The sequence below is a fragment of the Anomaloglossus baeobatrachus genome, chromosome 7, assembly GCF_048569485.1.
Source record: "Anomaloglossus baeobatrachus isolate aAnoBae1 chromosome 7, aAnoBae1.hap1, whole genome shotgun sequence".
Classification (NCBI taxonomy): Eukaryota; Metazoa; Chordata; class Amphibia; order Anura; family Aromobatidae; genus Anomaloglossus; species Anomaloglossus baeobatrachus.
In genome coordinates, this window is record NC_134359.1 from 68,213,420 (window position 1) to 68,228,054 (window position 14,635).

Consider the following 14,635-nt stretch of genomic DNA (forward strand, 5'->3'; position numbering starts at 1 on the left):
CTGTCAGCACCATATGAGTGTTCAAACGAAGCAAAGCACCTTGATATGGACATAGCCCGCTCAAAAAATAAACCATATCAGTGTCAAAACATCTTGCTGCATTTGTCACCAAAATTTTTATTTCAAATATGCTAATAAGGTAATTGGCGCACCTTTTGCATCACCATCCAGTTCAGGGTTCTTTTCCAGCTCCTTTTTTTCCACCTTTGATCACCTTCCTTTTCCTTGATTGACATCTCTGGGTTTTCAGGAGTGGAGATACATTGAAAACAAGTAGCTCAGTAGGTGCGCCAAACTGTGTGGACTCAGAAGTGCGTGCACCTCATTAGCATATTTGAATAAAGAATAATTTCTGATAAATGCAGTAATTGGATTTGTACATTAAAATGGTTTTCTGAGGTCCTTATCTTCAGTAACGCACCACTCCTACGTCTCATAGCTTCCTTTTTGCCAGGGAGCAGTGTGCTCCTGAAGATTTCCATATTGGGTCTCGGTAACAAGATGCACCCTATATAATTTAAAAAAAAACCCTCCATTTTTGAAAATAGAGAGGATTTTTAATAGGTTAATTGCAGAGTTGATTTTTACAAGCACTTTTCAATTTTACCCATTTAATTAGATGAAAAAATCTTTTTAAATATACAATTTTTTAGGCTTTTGTCCCTTACAGAGTGCTGTGCTTGGTTTGAGCAGTGCGCTTGGTTGGACAGCTCATTTTACAGATGGCCTTTCACCAGTGTCAGTAAATTAAACTTGGCCATCTCATGGAAAAGGGGCTAAAGAACAGAATACAAAGTAGCCACTTTTCCTTGAGGTGGCTCATTAACATGCTCAAACTGGTGAAAGGTCATCCTTAAAGAGGGCCTATCACCAGATGAAAACTGGATAGTTTTTGCTTTTATTTTATTGCCACTATTCCACTGAGTACGACATTTATTTTTCTGAATCTGCCATATGGTTCCATTGTTAGGGGTACTTTGCACGTTGCGACATCGCTACTGCGATATCGTCGGGGTCAAATCGAAAGTGACGCACATCCGGCGCCAGTAACGATGTTGCAACGTATAAAGCCTAGATGCGCCGATAAACGATCGCAAAAGCGTCGTAAATCGGCGATCTGTGTAGCGTTGCCCATTTCAATAACGTCGAGTCGACTGCAGGTACGATGTTGTTCCTCGTTCCTGCGGCAGCACACATCGCTGTGTGTGAAGCCACAGGAGCGAGGAACTTCTCCTTACCTGCCTCCACCGGCTATGCTGAAGGAAGGAGATGGGCAGGAGGTTTGTCCCGCTCATCTCCGCCCCTCCGCTTCTATTTGCCGCCTGCCGTGTGACGTCGCTTTGACGCCGCATGACCCGCCCCCTTAGAAAGGAGGTGGGTCGCCGGCCAGAGCGACGTCGCAGGGCAGGTGAGTGCGTGTGAAGCTGCCGTAGCGATAATGTTCGCTACGGCAGCTATCACAAGATATCGCATGTGCGACGGGAGCGGGTACTATCGCGCTCGGCATCGCTAGCATCGGCTAGCGATGTCGCAACGTGCAAAGTACCCCTTAGTCTTTAGTTTACCAAGAGGGCGGTGCTCACAGGATAATAATTAGAGAAAAGTGGACCCGTGGAAGTTCAGTTCGGCAGGTTCAACCAAACTTTAAATTAAGATCGGTTTGGGACCTGAAGTTGACCTGAACCCCAATGAAAGTCACTAATCAGGCAGATCTGGTCTCTGCCCACATACAGTGGGTACTGTAAGTATTCAGACCCCTTTACATTTTTCACTCTTTGTTTCATTGCAGCCATTTGGTAAATTCAAAAAAGTTCATTTTTTTCTCATTACACTCTGCACCCGATCAGACAGAAAAAAAAAAACAGAAATGTGGAAATTTTTTCAAATTTATTAAACAAGAAAAAGTGAAATATCACATGGTCATAAATATTCAGACCCTTTGCTCAGTATTAAGTAGACGCACCTTTTGAGTGAGTACAGCCATGAGTCTTCTTGGGAATGATACAACAAGTTTTTCACACCTGGATTTGTGGGTCTCTGCCATTCTTCCTTGCAGATCCTCTCAGGTTCCGTCAGGTTGGATGGTGAACGTTGGTGGACAGCCATTTTCAGTTCTCTCCAGAGATGCTCAATTGGATTTAGGTCAGGGTTCTGGCTGGGCCGGTCAAGAATGGTCACAGAGTTGTTCTGAAGCCACTCCTTTGTTATTTTAGCTGTGTGCTTAGGGTCCTTGTCTTGTTGGAAGGTGAACCTTCGGCCAAGTCTGAGGTCCAGAGCACTCTGGAAGAGGTTTTCTTTCAGGATATCTCTGTACTTGGCCTCCTTCATCTTTCCTTCAATTGCAACCAGGAGTCCTGTCCCTGCAGCGCAAAAACACCCCCATAGCATGATGATGCCACCACCATGTTTCACTGTTGGGATTGTATTGGGCAGGTGATGAGCAGTGCCTGGTTTTCTCCACACATACCACTTAGAACTATCTTCATCTCATCAGACCAGAGAATCTTATTTCTCATAGTCTGGGAGTCCTTTGTGTGTTTTGTTTTGCAAACTCTATGCGGCTTTCATATGTCTTGCACCGAGGAGAGGCTTTCGTCGGGCCACTCTGCCATAAATGCCCGACTGGTGGAGGGCTACAGTGATAGTTGACTTTGTGGAACTTTCTCCAATCTCCCTACTGTATCTCTGGAGCTCAGCCACAGTGATCTTGGGGTTCTTCTTTACCTCTCTCACCAAGGCTCTTCTCCCACGATTGCTCAGTTTGGCTGGACGGCCAGGTTTAGATGAGTTCTGGTGGTCCAAAATGTCTTCCATTTAAGTATTATGGAGGCCACTGTGTTCTTAGGCGCCTTTAGCACTTCAGAAATTATTTTGTAAGCTTGGCCAGATCTGTGCCTTGCCACAAATCTGTCTCTGAGCTCCTTGGGCTCCATGATTCTCATTTGGTGTGACATGCACGGTGAGCTGTGAGGTCTAAGGCTACTTTCACACATCAGTTTTCTGCATTCAGGCACAATCTTTTTTTTTTCCTGATCCAAAGGATCCGGCAAAAAAATGTAAAACCGTATCCACCGGATCCAGTTTTTTACAGATCCGTTATGCCGGATGCGTAAAAAACCGGATCCGTTGGATCCGTTTTGCATCCGTTTTTGCATCCGTTTTGTCCGTTTTTTTGATGGATCAGTTTTTTTTAATTAATTTGGTGCATGCGCAGTTAACAAAAACGGATCCGGCAGCCACATCCATTTTTTTACTGCATTGCGCCGGATCCGGCGTCCATAGGCTTTCATGGTAAAACACGCCGTATCGCGCCGGATCCGGCACGATGCGGTTTTTTTGCCGGAGAAAAAAACGTTGCAAGACACGTTGCCTCCGGCCGCCGCTTTAATTAATTTTGCCGCATCCGGAAAAAAACGGATGCAACGCAAAGCCATCAGGTACAATCCGGTAACAATGCAAATCTATGGGGATAAAACGGATGCAGTACCGGATCCGTTTAACCCGTTTTTTTCCGGATTGTACCTGATGGAAAAAAACTGATGTGTGAAAGTAGCCTTATGTAGACAGGTGTGCGCCTTTCCAAATCAAGTCCTATCAGTTTAATTAAACACAGCTGGACGCCAATGAAGGAGTAGAACCATCTCAAGGAGGATCACAAGGAAATGGAGAGCATGTGACTTATATATGAGTGTCTGAGCAAAGGGTCTGAATATTTATGACCATGTGATATTTCCGTTTTTCTTGTTTAATAAATTTGTAAAAATTTCTACATTTCTGTTTTTTTTCTGTTTGCGGCGGCTCCACTTCTTCCTAGCGTCGGCAGCGATGTAACTGCTTATTTCACAAATTGTTACTCCTATTGTTGTACAAAGCTAAAGTGCGATAATGAATAAATGAATGCCCGTGGTGGCGGTTTAACTTTAAAAAAAAAACGCAAGAAAGCAAATCATTCTGACAAGGATCCCTTTAAGCAATCCTTTCAGATAAATAAGAACTGTAGAAGAAATCTGCCGGCTCGTAGGCATTAGGCAGTGGATGATTATTAGGGCTCTCTGTTCCCATCATCTGTCAGTCGTACATTTGATTTTCTTAAGTGTTTGAATTGTGTTTTCCATGATTAATTCTATATATGGAATGGGCTTTTTTCTTTTTATAGCAGCTGTCTCGCTTGAGATTGTGACTCAAGATGGAAATGAATTTCTGAAGTATTGAGGTCATTTTTGGATAAGTTTTTAATGTCGGGTCAAATTGCTAAACTTTCCGGCACCAGAAGGACACCAGATCTACTGTTATTGTAACAATATGGTCACATTTTAAGCGTCCAGTCTCTAACTAGATGCTTTATAGATTGTGTTCATGGTACAGGTGGATATTCTGCTTAAAGGGAACCAACCAGCAGGATTTTCATATATAAAGTAAAGCCAGTGCTATACTGGTGCTAGGATGCTAAATGTAAGCATAGCTTTTGTTTTGAGATTGGAGGTTTTATTTCAGAAATATGTGCAAGTAAAGTTACAGAAATGCACTGCTATTTGATTGACAGGTGCAACAGGAAGTGAATATGTGGGTCGGGTCGGTCTTGCTATCTATTCCTGCTCCTCTGTTCCTGCGCTGGAATTAACGTCTATGATGGCGACAGAGGGAGGAAGGCCGGGCAGGCAGACAGGGGTGGGGATAGATAGCAAGACCCGACCCACATATTCTCTTCCTGTTGCACCTGTCAATCAAATAGCAGTGCATTGCCGGAACTTTACTTGCACATACCGTATATACTGGCGTATAAGACGACTTTTTACCCCCTTAAAATAATGGCTACAGTGGGGGGTCGTCTTATACGCCGGATATACGGGGGGGGTGTATGTACACTGCAGCGTCCAGGGGAGGTGGGGGCAGCAGCTCTGGAGCACAGGGGAACGCTGCGGCCTGCATCCTTTGATCTCCTGCACCCGCTCATATAATATGCACAGCCGCTGTCCATCTCCAATGGTGCTGAAATCGCACGCAGTGAGGGGCTGGAGCAGCGGTGCATATTCTATGAGCCTGCGCCCCCCTGTGATCGCACATGCACCCCCCTGTGTTAGATTTGGCCCCCAGGCTGCTGCTCATTCTAAAATAAAAAAGCTTTACTTACCCCTGCAGCGTTTCTCCCCGTGTCCCTGCTTCCACTGTGATCAGGCAGAGAGCTCAGCCTGCTGTGCCGATCACATGACCGCACTGAGAACCAGGAAGTGGAAGAACAGAAGCACGGAGCCAGACAGGAGGGAGCTCAGCGCTGGAGGAGGTAAGGAAAGAGGGTTTTATTTTCCTATGGGCAGCAGCCTAAGGGCCATATCTGACACAGGGGGACTTGTGCGATCTATATAGGGGCCATGGGCAGCACTATGGGGGCGATATCTGACACAGGGGGACTTGTGCGATCTATATAGGGGCCATGGGCAGCACTATGGGGGCGATATCTGACACAGGGGGACTTGTGCGATCTATATAGGGGCCATGGGCAGCACTATGGGGGCGATATCTGACACAGGGGGACTTGTGCGATCTATATAGGGGCCATGGGCAGCACTATGGGGGCGATATCTGACACAGGGGGACTTGTGCGATCTATAGGGGCCATGGGCAGCACTATGGGGGCGATATCTGACACAGGGGGACTTGTGCGATCTATATAGGGGCCATGGGCAGCACTATGGGGGAGATATCTAACACAGGGGGACTTGTGCCCATTATGGGCCCCGGTGAGCTGCTTCTAACCCCCCAGATGTATGCCCTGCCAATCCCCCCCCCCCGCCGATGCCGCGGGTGCTGTACCCGCCGAGCCGCGGGTGCAGGCCCCACAGAGCAGCAGAGTTGTGTGTATTTGTCTGTATGTAGCAGAGTTGTATGTGTTTGTCTGTATGTAGCAGAGTTGTATGTGTTTGTCTGTATGTAGCAGAGTTGTATGTGTTTGTCTGTATGTAGCAGAGTTGTATGTGTTTGTCTGTATGTAGCAGAGTTGTGTGTGTTTGTCTGCATGTAGCAGAGTTGTATGTGTTTGTCTGTATGTAGCAGAGTTGTGTGTGTGTGTTTGTCTGTATGTAGCAGAGTTGTGTGTGTGTGTTTGTCTGTATGTAGCAGAGTTGTGTGTGTGTGTTTGTCTGTATGTAGCAGAGTTGTGTGTGTTTGTCTGTATGTAGCAGAGTTGTGTGTGTCTGTATGTAGCAGAGTTGTATGTGTTTGTCTGTATGTAGCAGAGTTGTATGTGTTTGTCTGTATGTAGCAGAGTTGTGTGTGTTTGTCTGTATGTAGCAGAGTTGTATGTGTTTGTCTGTATGTAGCAGAGTTGTATGTGTTTGTCTGTATGTAGCAGAGTTGTGTGTGTGTGTTTGTCTGTATGTAGCAGAGTTGTGTGTGTTTGTCTGTATGTAGCAGAGTTGTGTGTGTCTGTATGTAGCAGAGTTGTATGTGTTTGTCTGTATGTAGCAGAGTTGTGTGTGTTTGTATGTAGCAGAGTTGTGTGTGTTTGTCTGTTTGTAGCAGAGTTGTGTGTGTTTGTCTGCATGTAGCAGAGTTGTACGTGTTTGTCTGTATGTAGCAGAGTTGTATGTGTTTGTCTGTATGTAGCAGAGTTGTATGTGTTTGTCTGCATGTAGCAGAGTTGTATGTGTTTGTCTGCATGTAGCAGAGTTGTGTGTGTTTGTCTGTTTGTAGCAGAGTTGTGTGTGTTTGTCTGTTTGTAGCAGAGTTGTGTGTGTCAGTTTGTAGCAGAGTGTAGTACCATTGTTTCAGTCCAGTTGTGGCTTTATACAGCAGGGAGGAGCATTCCTTGCTGTACTAAGTGAACATTGGAGCGATTGATCTGTCAATGGCCCTTTAAAAACATATTGTACGGCTCTCGCGGAATTAAAATTAACATGTTGCAATCAAAGCAGACTTTTTTTCATTTGGGAGCGGGGTAGTCTTATACAGTGAGTATATCCCAAATTCTATATTTTTAGGGCAGAAGTTGGGGGTCGTCTTATACGCCCAGTCGTCTTATACGCCGGCATATACGGTATTTCTGAAATAAAACCTCCAGTATCAGAACAAAAGCTATGCTTACACTCAGCATCCTAGCACCAGTATAGCACTGGTTTTGCTTTATATATAAAAATCCTGCTTGGTTGGTTCCCTTTAAGGAAACTGTATGTAGGTATGTATACTGCAGCATTTCAGAGTAATGCACAGTGCAAGCATCACTGCATACCCCCATGTAATATTTTACCACATGTACCAAGTTCTCCAATAATTTTCACTTGTATGCGTGATTCTCGGGAGAGCAGTGAAAATTCTTTACAAGCTTACTTTGGTATTCCCCAGTCCACTGGCACCGTGAATATATCATAGTAAAACATACTTGGCTGAAATTACGGCGCCAGACTGATTCATGGTTCCCGAGGTTCGGGCAACCAATATTCTTTAAAGGGATTGTGCAGAAGTAAACAATTGATAACCTATACATGAGATAGATCATCAATATGAGATCATTGGGTGTCTTGACACCCAGCAAACCCACCTTGTGAATGGGGGTTAAACAACAGTGCTCAGCAGCAGCCACCAAACAATGTAGGGGGCTATTTTGTTCTCCCTTATACATTGCTTACATCCGGCCACATCAGGAGCAGATTTCACCTGACCGGTAGGGGTGACGGGGATCAGACCCCTACTGATCTCATATTGATGACCTATCTTTTGCAAAAGTCATAAGTTGTTTAACTCCAGACAATCCCTTTTAAAGGGAATCTGCCACTTGGCTTTTGCCACTTAAACTGAGAGCAGCATAATGTACAGACAGAGACCCTGATTCCTGCAATGTGTCACTTACTAGGCTGCTTGCTGCAATTTTGACAAAATATGCTTTATATGTAGGAGATTATCACTAGAAGACTAGTGAATTTACTGGCATGTAGCCATGATCTCTTATAACCGCACCCTCTCCACTGATTCGCCGATTTCTGCCTATTCACAATCTGCACGGAAAGCTACCAATCAGTGGTGTGGGCGGGGTTATACTGGACTCCGCATTCAGAGAACTGGTAGATCTGCAGCAATGAAATCAGAAATGTTAAGGAAAATTTAGCAAGTAGCCCAGTACTGTAAGTGACACATCCCTGGAATCAGGGTCTCTGTCTCTACATTATGCTGCTCTCAGATGGAGGAGCAAAAACCTGGTGACAGATTCCCTTTTAAGAAAATTTCAAACTCTCCAAAATATAGATCTTTCTGTTTTGTTGTTAATTTAGAGTGTTGCGTAATATCTAAAACATGTATATACTAGCTGTAGTACCCGGGCGTTGCCCAGGATAGTAACTGTCTCTGTCTCTCTCCCAGTCTCTGTTTGTATCTGTCTGTCTGTCTGTCTGTCTCTGTCTGTCTGTATCAGTCTGTCTGTCTGTCTCCGTATCAGTCTCTCTGTCTGTCTCTGTATCAGTCTCTGTGTTTGTCTTTCTCTATCTCTGTGTCTGTCTCTCTCTATTTGTCTGTCAGTCTCTTTCCCCGTCTGTCTTGTTCCATGTCTGTCTCATGTCAGGTCTGTCTCTTTTCCCATCTCTCTTTCCCAGTCTGTCTCCCCGTCTGTCTCGTTCTCCGTCTCGTTCAAGGTCTGTCTCTTTCCCCGTCTGTCTCTTTCCCCGTCTGTCACTTTCCCCGTCTGTCTCATTCCAGGTCTGTCTCTTTCCAGGTCTGTCTCTTTCCAGGTCTGTCTCTTTCCAGGTCTGTCTCTTTCCAGGTCTGTCTCATTCCAGGTCTGTCTCTTTCCAGGTCTGTGTCTTTCCAGGTCTGTGTCTTTCCAGGTCTGTCTCTTTCCAGGTCTGTCTCTTTCCAGGTCTGTCTCTTTCCAGGTCTGACTCTCTCCAGGTCTGTCTCATTCCAGGTCTGTCTCTTTCCAGGTCTGTGTCTTTCCAGGTCTGTGTCTTTCCAGGTCTGTGTCTTTCCAGGTCTGTCTCTTTCCAGGTCTGTCTCTTTCCAGGTCTGTCTTGTTGCAGATCTGTCTTGTTCCCCATCTGTCTCTTTCCCTTTCTCTTTACTTGTCTCTGTCTCTTTCCTTGTCTCTTTCCTTGTTTCTGTCTTTTTCCCTGTCTGTCTGTCTCTTTCCGTGTCTGTCTGCCTCTGTCTGTCTGTCTCTCTGTGTCTTTCTGTCTCTCTCTCTATCCGTCTCCTCACTGACATCTTATTACCTCACACATAAGCTTCTTATACTAACAATTTATTTTGTTCCTATAGCAACCAATTACAGTTCCTATTAATAACCTAATAGCTCGCAGCTCCATTTATTTTAATGGAGGCAGGTTTTTTGGAGAGCAACTGTAAAGCGCGGGGTTACATTTTCCTGTCAAAACATAGTCACATGGGGTGTCTGTGCAAAATTTCATGATTGTAAATGCGGCGGTGCAAATTCCTTTAGCGGACATACACACACACACACACATATATACATACACAAATACATACGCTCAGCTTTATATATTAGATTTCATGATTTTGACCATAGGAGGTGCAGACGTTGCAGTTGTAACCAAGTCCTGAGTCTAAAAGGCCTGTCGCCACATGGGTGGACAGCAGCTTTATATTGAATTTTGGGGTCCAGGAGATTCACGTTATGCATCTGATCCTAAATTATCAGCAGTAAGCAGCAGCGAGGCGCTGAGAGGCCGGAGCTTTGCAGTGTTTTCCTGAGTATGACATTGGGTGTAATATTGTAATCATGGTATAGTCAATAACAGATTTTCATTCAAGGATTCTGTCTTGAAACTAATCACTAATAGCTGCATTATTATTCATGTTGTACGGATTTGTTAATTTAAATGGTTATGTAAGTAAAAAGTCATCAGTATGAGTCAGAGGTAAATATACATGAGATCAGAATGATGTATAAAATATTAATACCCTGGTATATGATGTGTGTGGGTGGTAAGTGGCTCGTCTGTTGGGAGAAGCTAGACCTTGATAGTTTTGACCTTTTGATAGAAAAAAATGGTCCCTAGTTCTCTGTTAGTTTGCAGACGTGGCTCCTTGGACTGCTAATGATGCCAAGGCTAGGTGCAGACGAGCGTATTATTTGTCATCCAAGAAAATCGGATCAATAACACTGGGGAACAATTTGAAAAAAAATTTCTGTTGAGTTAGGTTTTTGAGCTGATTTATACTAAAATTGGCATGCTGATTCCAAAAATGTAGTCAGTTTTTTTCTATCACGTCAAGTGTTTCCTCCTCAACTTACCTGCCATAGAAGCACAATTGCACTGATTTCTGTAATAAGACTTGTTATCTGAGTACAATTCGACTCATATAGAGCTACGTGGCAACTTGTAAGAGTAGTCACAACTGAGACAGTGCCTATTTCTTATATATTTCATTTTTTGTTCATATTTGTACTATTTAAAAAAAACAAACACTTTTTAGGTACAGTAGTTTACATATTTTTGAGAAGACAAAAATCCTATAGTTCAAAAACTTGACGTGATAGAGAAAAACTGAGATCATTTCTGGATTCAGCATCCAAAAATTAATTAAGAACAGTTGTCTGACCTAACTCCTAAAAAATTGCTTTCCCCAGTGTTATGATAATCACACTCTGATCAGAGTTTGGCCATAGTTGGATCCAATAGAAAAAAAAAGTTCTATCTTCTCCATTGTGGTAGTCTTTAAAAATGGGACTGCATTCGGATGTGATCAGAGCGTGGTCTGATTTTTTTTTTTTGATGGGCAAGTGTTAGAGTTTGGGTTAAATATAGGAAACAGTAACCCGACGTTCAGATGCAACTTGGACATGCTGCCATTATGTTGCTCAGACCAACTCAGTCCACGGAAAAAAAATCAGGGACTGCATTCAGATGTCATCAGAGTGCGGTCTGATTTTTTTTTTTTTTTTGATGGGCAAGTGTTAGGGCTACTTTGCACGCTGGGACATCGCTAGCCGATGCTAGCGATGCCGAGCGTGATAGTACCCTCCCCTGTCGCACATGCGATATCTTGTGATTGCTGCCGTAGTGAACATTATCGCTACGGCAGCTTCACACGCACTTACCTGCCCTGCGAACTGCCTCCTTACTAAGGGGGCGGGTCGTGCGGCGTCATGGCGACGTTACACGGCAGGCGGCCAATAGAAGCAGAGGGGCGGAGATGAGCGGGACGTAAACATCCCGCCCACCTCCTTCCTTCCGCATAGCTGGTGGAGGCAGGTAAGGAGATGTTCCTCGCTCCTGCGGCTTCACACACAGCGATGTGTGCTGCTGCAGGAACAAGGAACAACATCGTAACAGCGGTCGTCCCGACATTATGTAACTGGCCGACGCTCCACAGATCGCCGATTTTCGACGCTTTTGCGATCGTAAATCGGCGCATCTAGGCTTTACACGTTGCAACATTGTTACTGGCGCCGGATGTGCGCCACTTTCGATGTGACCCCGACGAGATCGCAGTAGCGATGTCGCAACATGCAAAGTACCCCTTAGGGTTTGGGTTAAATATAAGAAACACTTAAGGGGGCTTTACACGCTGCGACATCGCTAATGCTGAGTCGTCGGGGTCACGGAATTTGTGACGTACATCCGGCCGCATTAGCGATGTTTTTGCGTGTGACACTGATGAGCGATTTTGCATCGTTGCAAAAACATGCAAAATCGCTCATCGGTGACATGGGGGTCCATTCTCGATTATCGTTACTGCAGCAGTAACGATGTAGTTCGTCGCTCCTGCGGCAGCACACATCGCTACGTGTGACACCGCAGGAACGAGGAAGCTCTCCTTACCTGCCTCCCGGCCGCTATGAGGAAGGAAGGAGGTGGGCGGGATGTTCCGGCCGCTCATCTCCGCCCCTCCGCTTCTATTGGGTGGCCGCTCAGTGACGTCGCTGTGACGCCGCACGGACCGCCCCCTTAGAAAGGAGGCGGTTCGCCGGTCACAGCGACGTCGCCGGGCAGGTAAGTAGTGTGACGGGTCCGGGCGTTGTTGTGCGGCACGGGCAGCGATTTGCCCGTGTCGCACAACAGATGGGGGGCGGGTACCCACGCTAGCGATATCGGGACCGATATCGCAGTGTGTAAAGCCCGCTTTACCCGACGTTCAAATGCAACTTGGACATGCTGCCATTACGTTGATCGGACTAACTCAGTCCACGGAAGAAAATCAGACTTGTGCACGGCCCCATAGAATAAGATTAGTAAATGTGCCATCCGACCGAAAATCCGATGCCCTAAGATCAGTACATTTCTGCAAAAAAAGTGGATGTATCAAAAGTAATAAAAGTTTGTTAAAATCTCCTTGGCTTTACAGAGAAAGAGTCTTTGGAGCGTGTCTCAAGAAATATTGGTGGCTTTACACAATGAGTGTACATTTCTAAACTTTTAGATGACCAAAAATGAACCATTTACCTATTTTCATAGCCTTTGTATAACAAAGCAGTGCCTATCAATATAGGAGACTTATAATATATCTTATGAAAGAAAAGTAGTAGCAGCCAGTAAATGTCATGTTTGAGAAAGGTCTGAGATACTTGACCGAAATGCATCACTGTTACGACTGTATTTTTCTGAAAAATGGAATAAGAAAAAAGAAGAAAGATTTATGCAAGTGTCGAACTTCATTTATTGCTAAATTGTGGAGTGCCCCTGTGTTGTGTCAGGAGAGGAGAGCAACTGTGCCAGTCGTTGCACTGGCTGCCCATATATCACAGGATCCAATTCAAATTGCTTGTTCTCACCCACAAAGCTCTCCACAGTGCGGCAACCCCCTACATCTCCTCCCTCCTCTTTGTATCACCCTACCCATTCTCTATGCTCTGCAAACGACTTTCGACTAACATCCACACTAATTCGAACCTTCCACTCCCGGATCCAAGACTTCTTCCGAGCTGCACCAACCCTCTGGAACGCTCTACCCCAAGAAGTTAGGACGAATCATAACTGACTCGGCTTCAGACGCTCCCTAAAAACGCATCTTTTTAGGGCGGCCTATCACACTCCCTAATCAAATCCAATCCACACAGTCCCTCTACAACGTCTCACAACATAACCCTACGTCAAACTCCATGCCACCCAAATGCATCTCAAGGTTCAGGCCAATTAGTCCAGGAAACCATTGTCTATCCCCCATTTCCTTTAGATGGCTGGATTGTCATTGTAAATAAGCACTTGTACCTTGCCCCCCCCCCCCCCATATCTCATTGTAGATTGTAAGCTCTCACGAGCAGGGTTGTCTTTTTTTCCCCTCTAAAAATTGTATTTTCTATAACTGTTATTTGTTTGTATATGATCCTCCTGAATTGTAAAGCGCCGCGGAATATGTTGGCGCTATAGAAATAAAGATTATTATTATTATTATTATTAACTGGAGGAAGTAATCTGTTGGGCTCAGAACTCATGTTACCGCTCTTACATCACACCAGATAGCGCCTATCCATCCAAAATTACACGTGAGCAGCATGGTGGCTCAGTGGTTAGCACTATTACTTTGCAGTGCTAAAAACTTAAGTTCATATCCCAGAAAATCTTTAAAATTTTTCAAAAGGTTGTACGTTCTCCGCATGTTTGTCTGGGTTTCCTCCGGTTACTCCAATGGCAGATGGTGAAATTCAGATTGTGGGGACAGTGATGACCATGTCTGTAGAGTGCTGTGGAGTATGATGGCTCTATATAAGTAAAGTAAAGAAAAATACAGTATATAATCCGGCAGAGAGAAGTAATGACAATTTTGGCCGTATCACATTTAAATATCGAGCACTGGCTGCATAATCTCAGCCAGAAATGTTTGACTCTGAAACGCTGTTGCGTTTCAGAGAAATGCATAGGCTAATAGCCGCCGGGAACTGATATGCGTTGAAGACTAATCAGACAGGCTGGTCCCCAGTGGCTGCTTCCCACCCGCTGTCCTGGATTGACAGGTTTCTGTCTGTACACACAAATATTACGCAGAGTAGAAGGAAAGGGTTAACCCGCTCTGCCGTGTGGAATGAGGAGATCACTCGGGAATATATTTGTGATTTTATTATTCAACTCGTTTCAGTCTTGAAAACTCCTTCAGGAATCAAAATCCCTGTTGTACATCAGTGATTTTGACTCCTGAAGAAGGAGTTCTCAAGACTCTGAAACGCGTTGAATAATAAAATCACAAATATATTCCCGAGTGATCTCCTCATTCCACACGGCAGAGCGGGTTAACCCTTTCCTTCTATGTTACGTGTATCTATTCATCTTCTGGGTCTGCAGCAGCCGTCATGGTATTGTTTACTTCCTCCTAAAGTAGTTGTGACTCTCACAGCTACCCCAGGTGAGTGATTCCCTGTTTGTTTATTCTGGTACCACCAGGATAAGACCCTATTTGCGCCTGTCTTTTCCAGCAAATTTTTATTGTACACTCACATAAGCAGAGAACTGTCAATCCAAGGAAGTGGATGGGGAGATGTCGCTTTTCATTTCCAGTTTTCTCTGAAACGCCGTTGTGTTTCAGAGTTAAACATACCTGGCTGAGATCATACAGCCAGTGACTGATACAGGCTTCTGTGGATCCTGTTTGTATCAGGATGTATCAGCTGTCAGGTTCACTTTAAAGGACACCCACAGGGATTGTGACTTTTTTTTAATACTGTTGAAGGGAATCTGTCAGCAGGTTTTTGCTATGT

General features: G+C 44.7%; 1 protein-coding gene across 6 annotated transcripts in view; it reads left to right on the forward strand.

Moving 5' to 3' along the window:
• The window catches only part of OSBPL6 (oxysterol binding protein like 6), a 337,550-nt gene that overhangs the window by 225,482 nt on the left and 97,433 nt on the right, over window positions 1-14,635 (forward strand). The window lies entirely within an intron of this gene.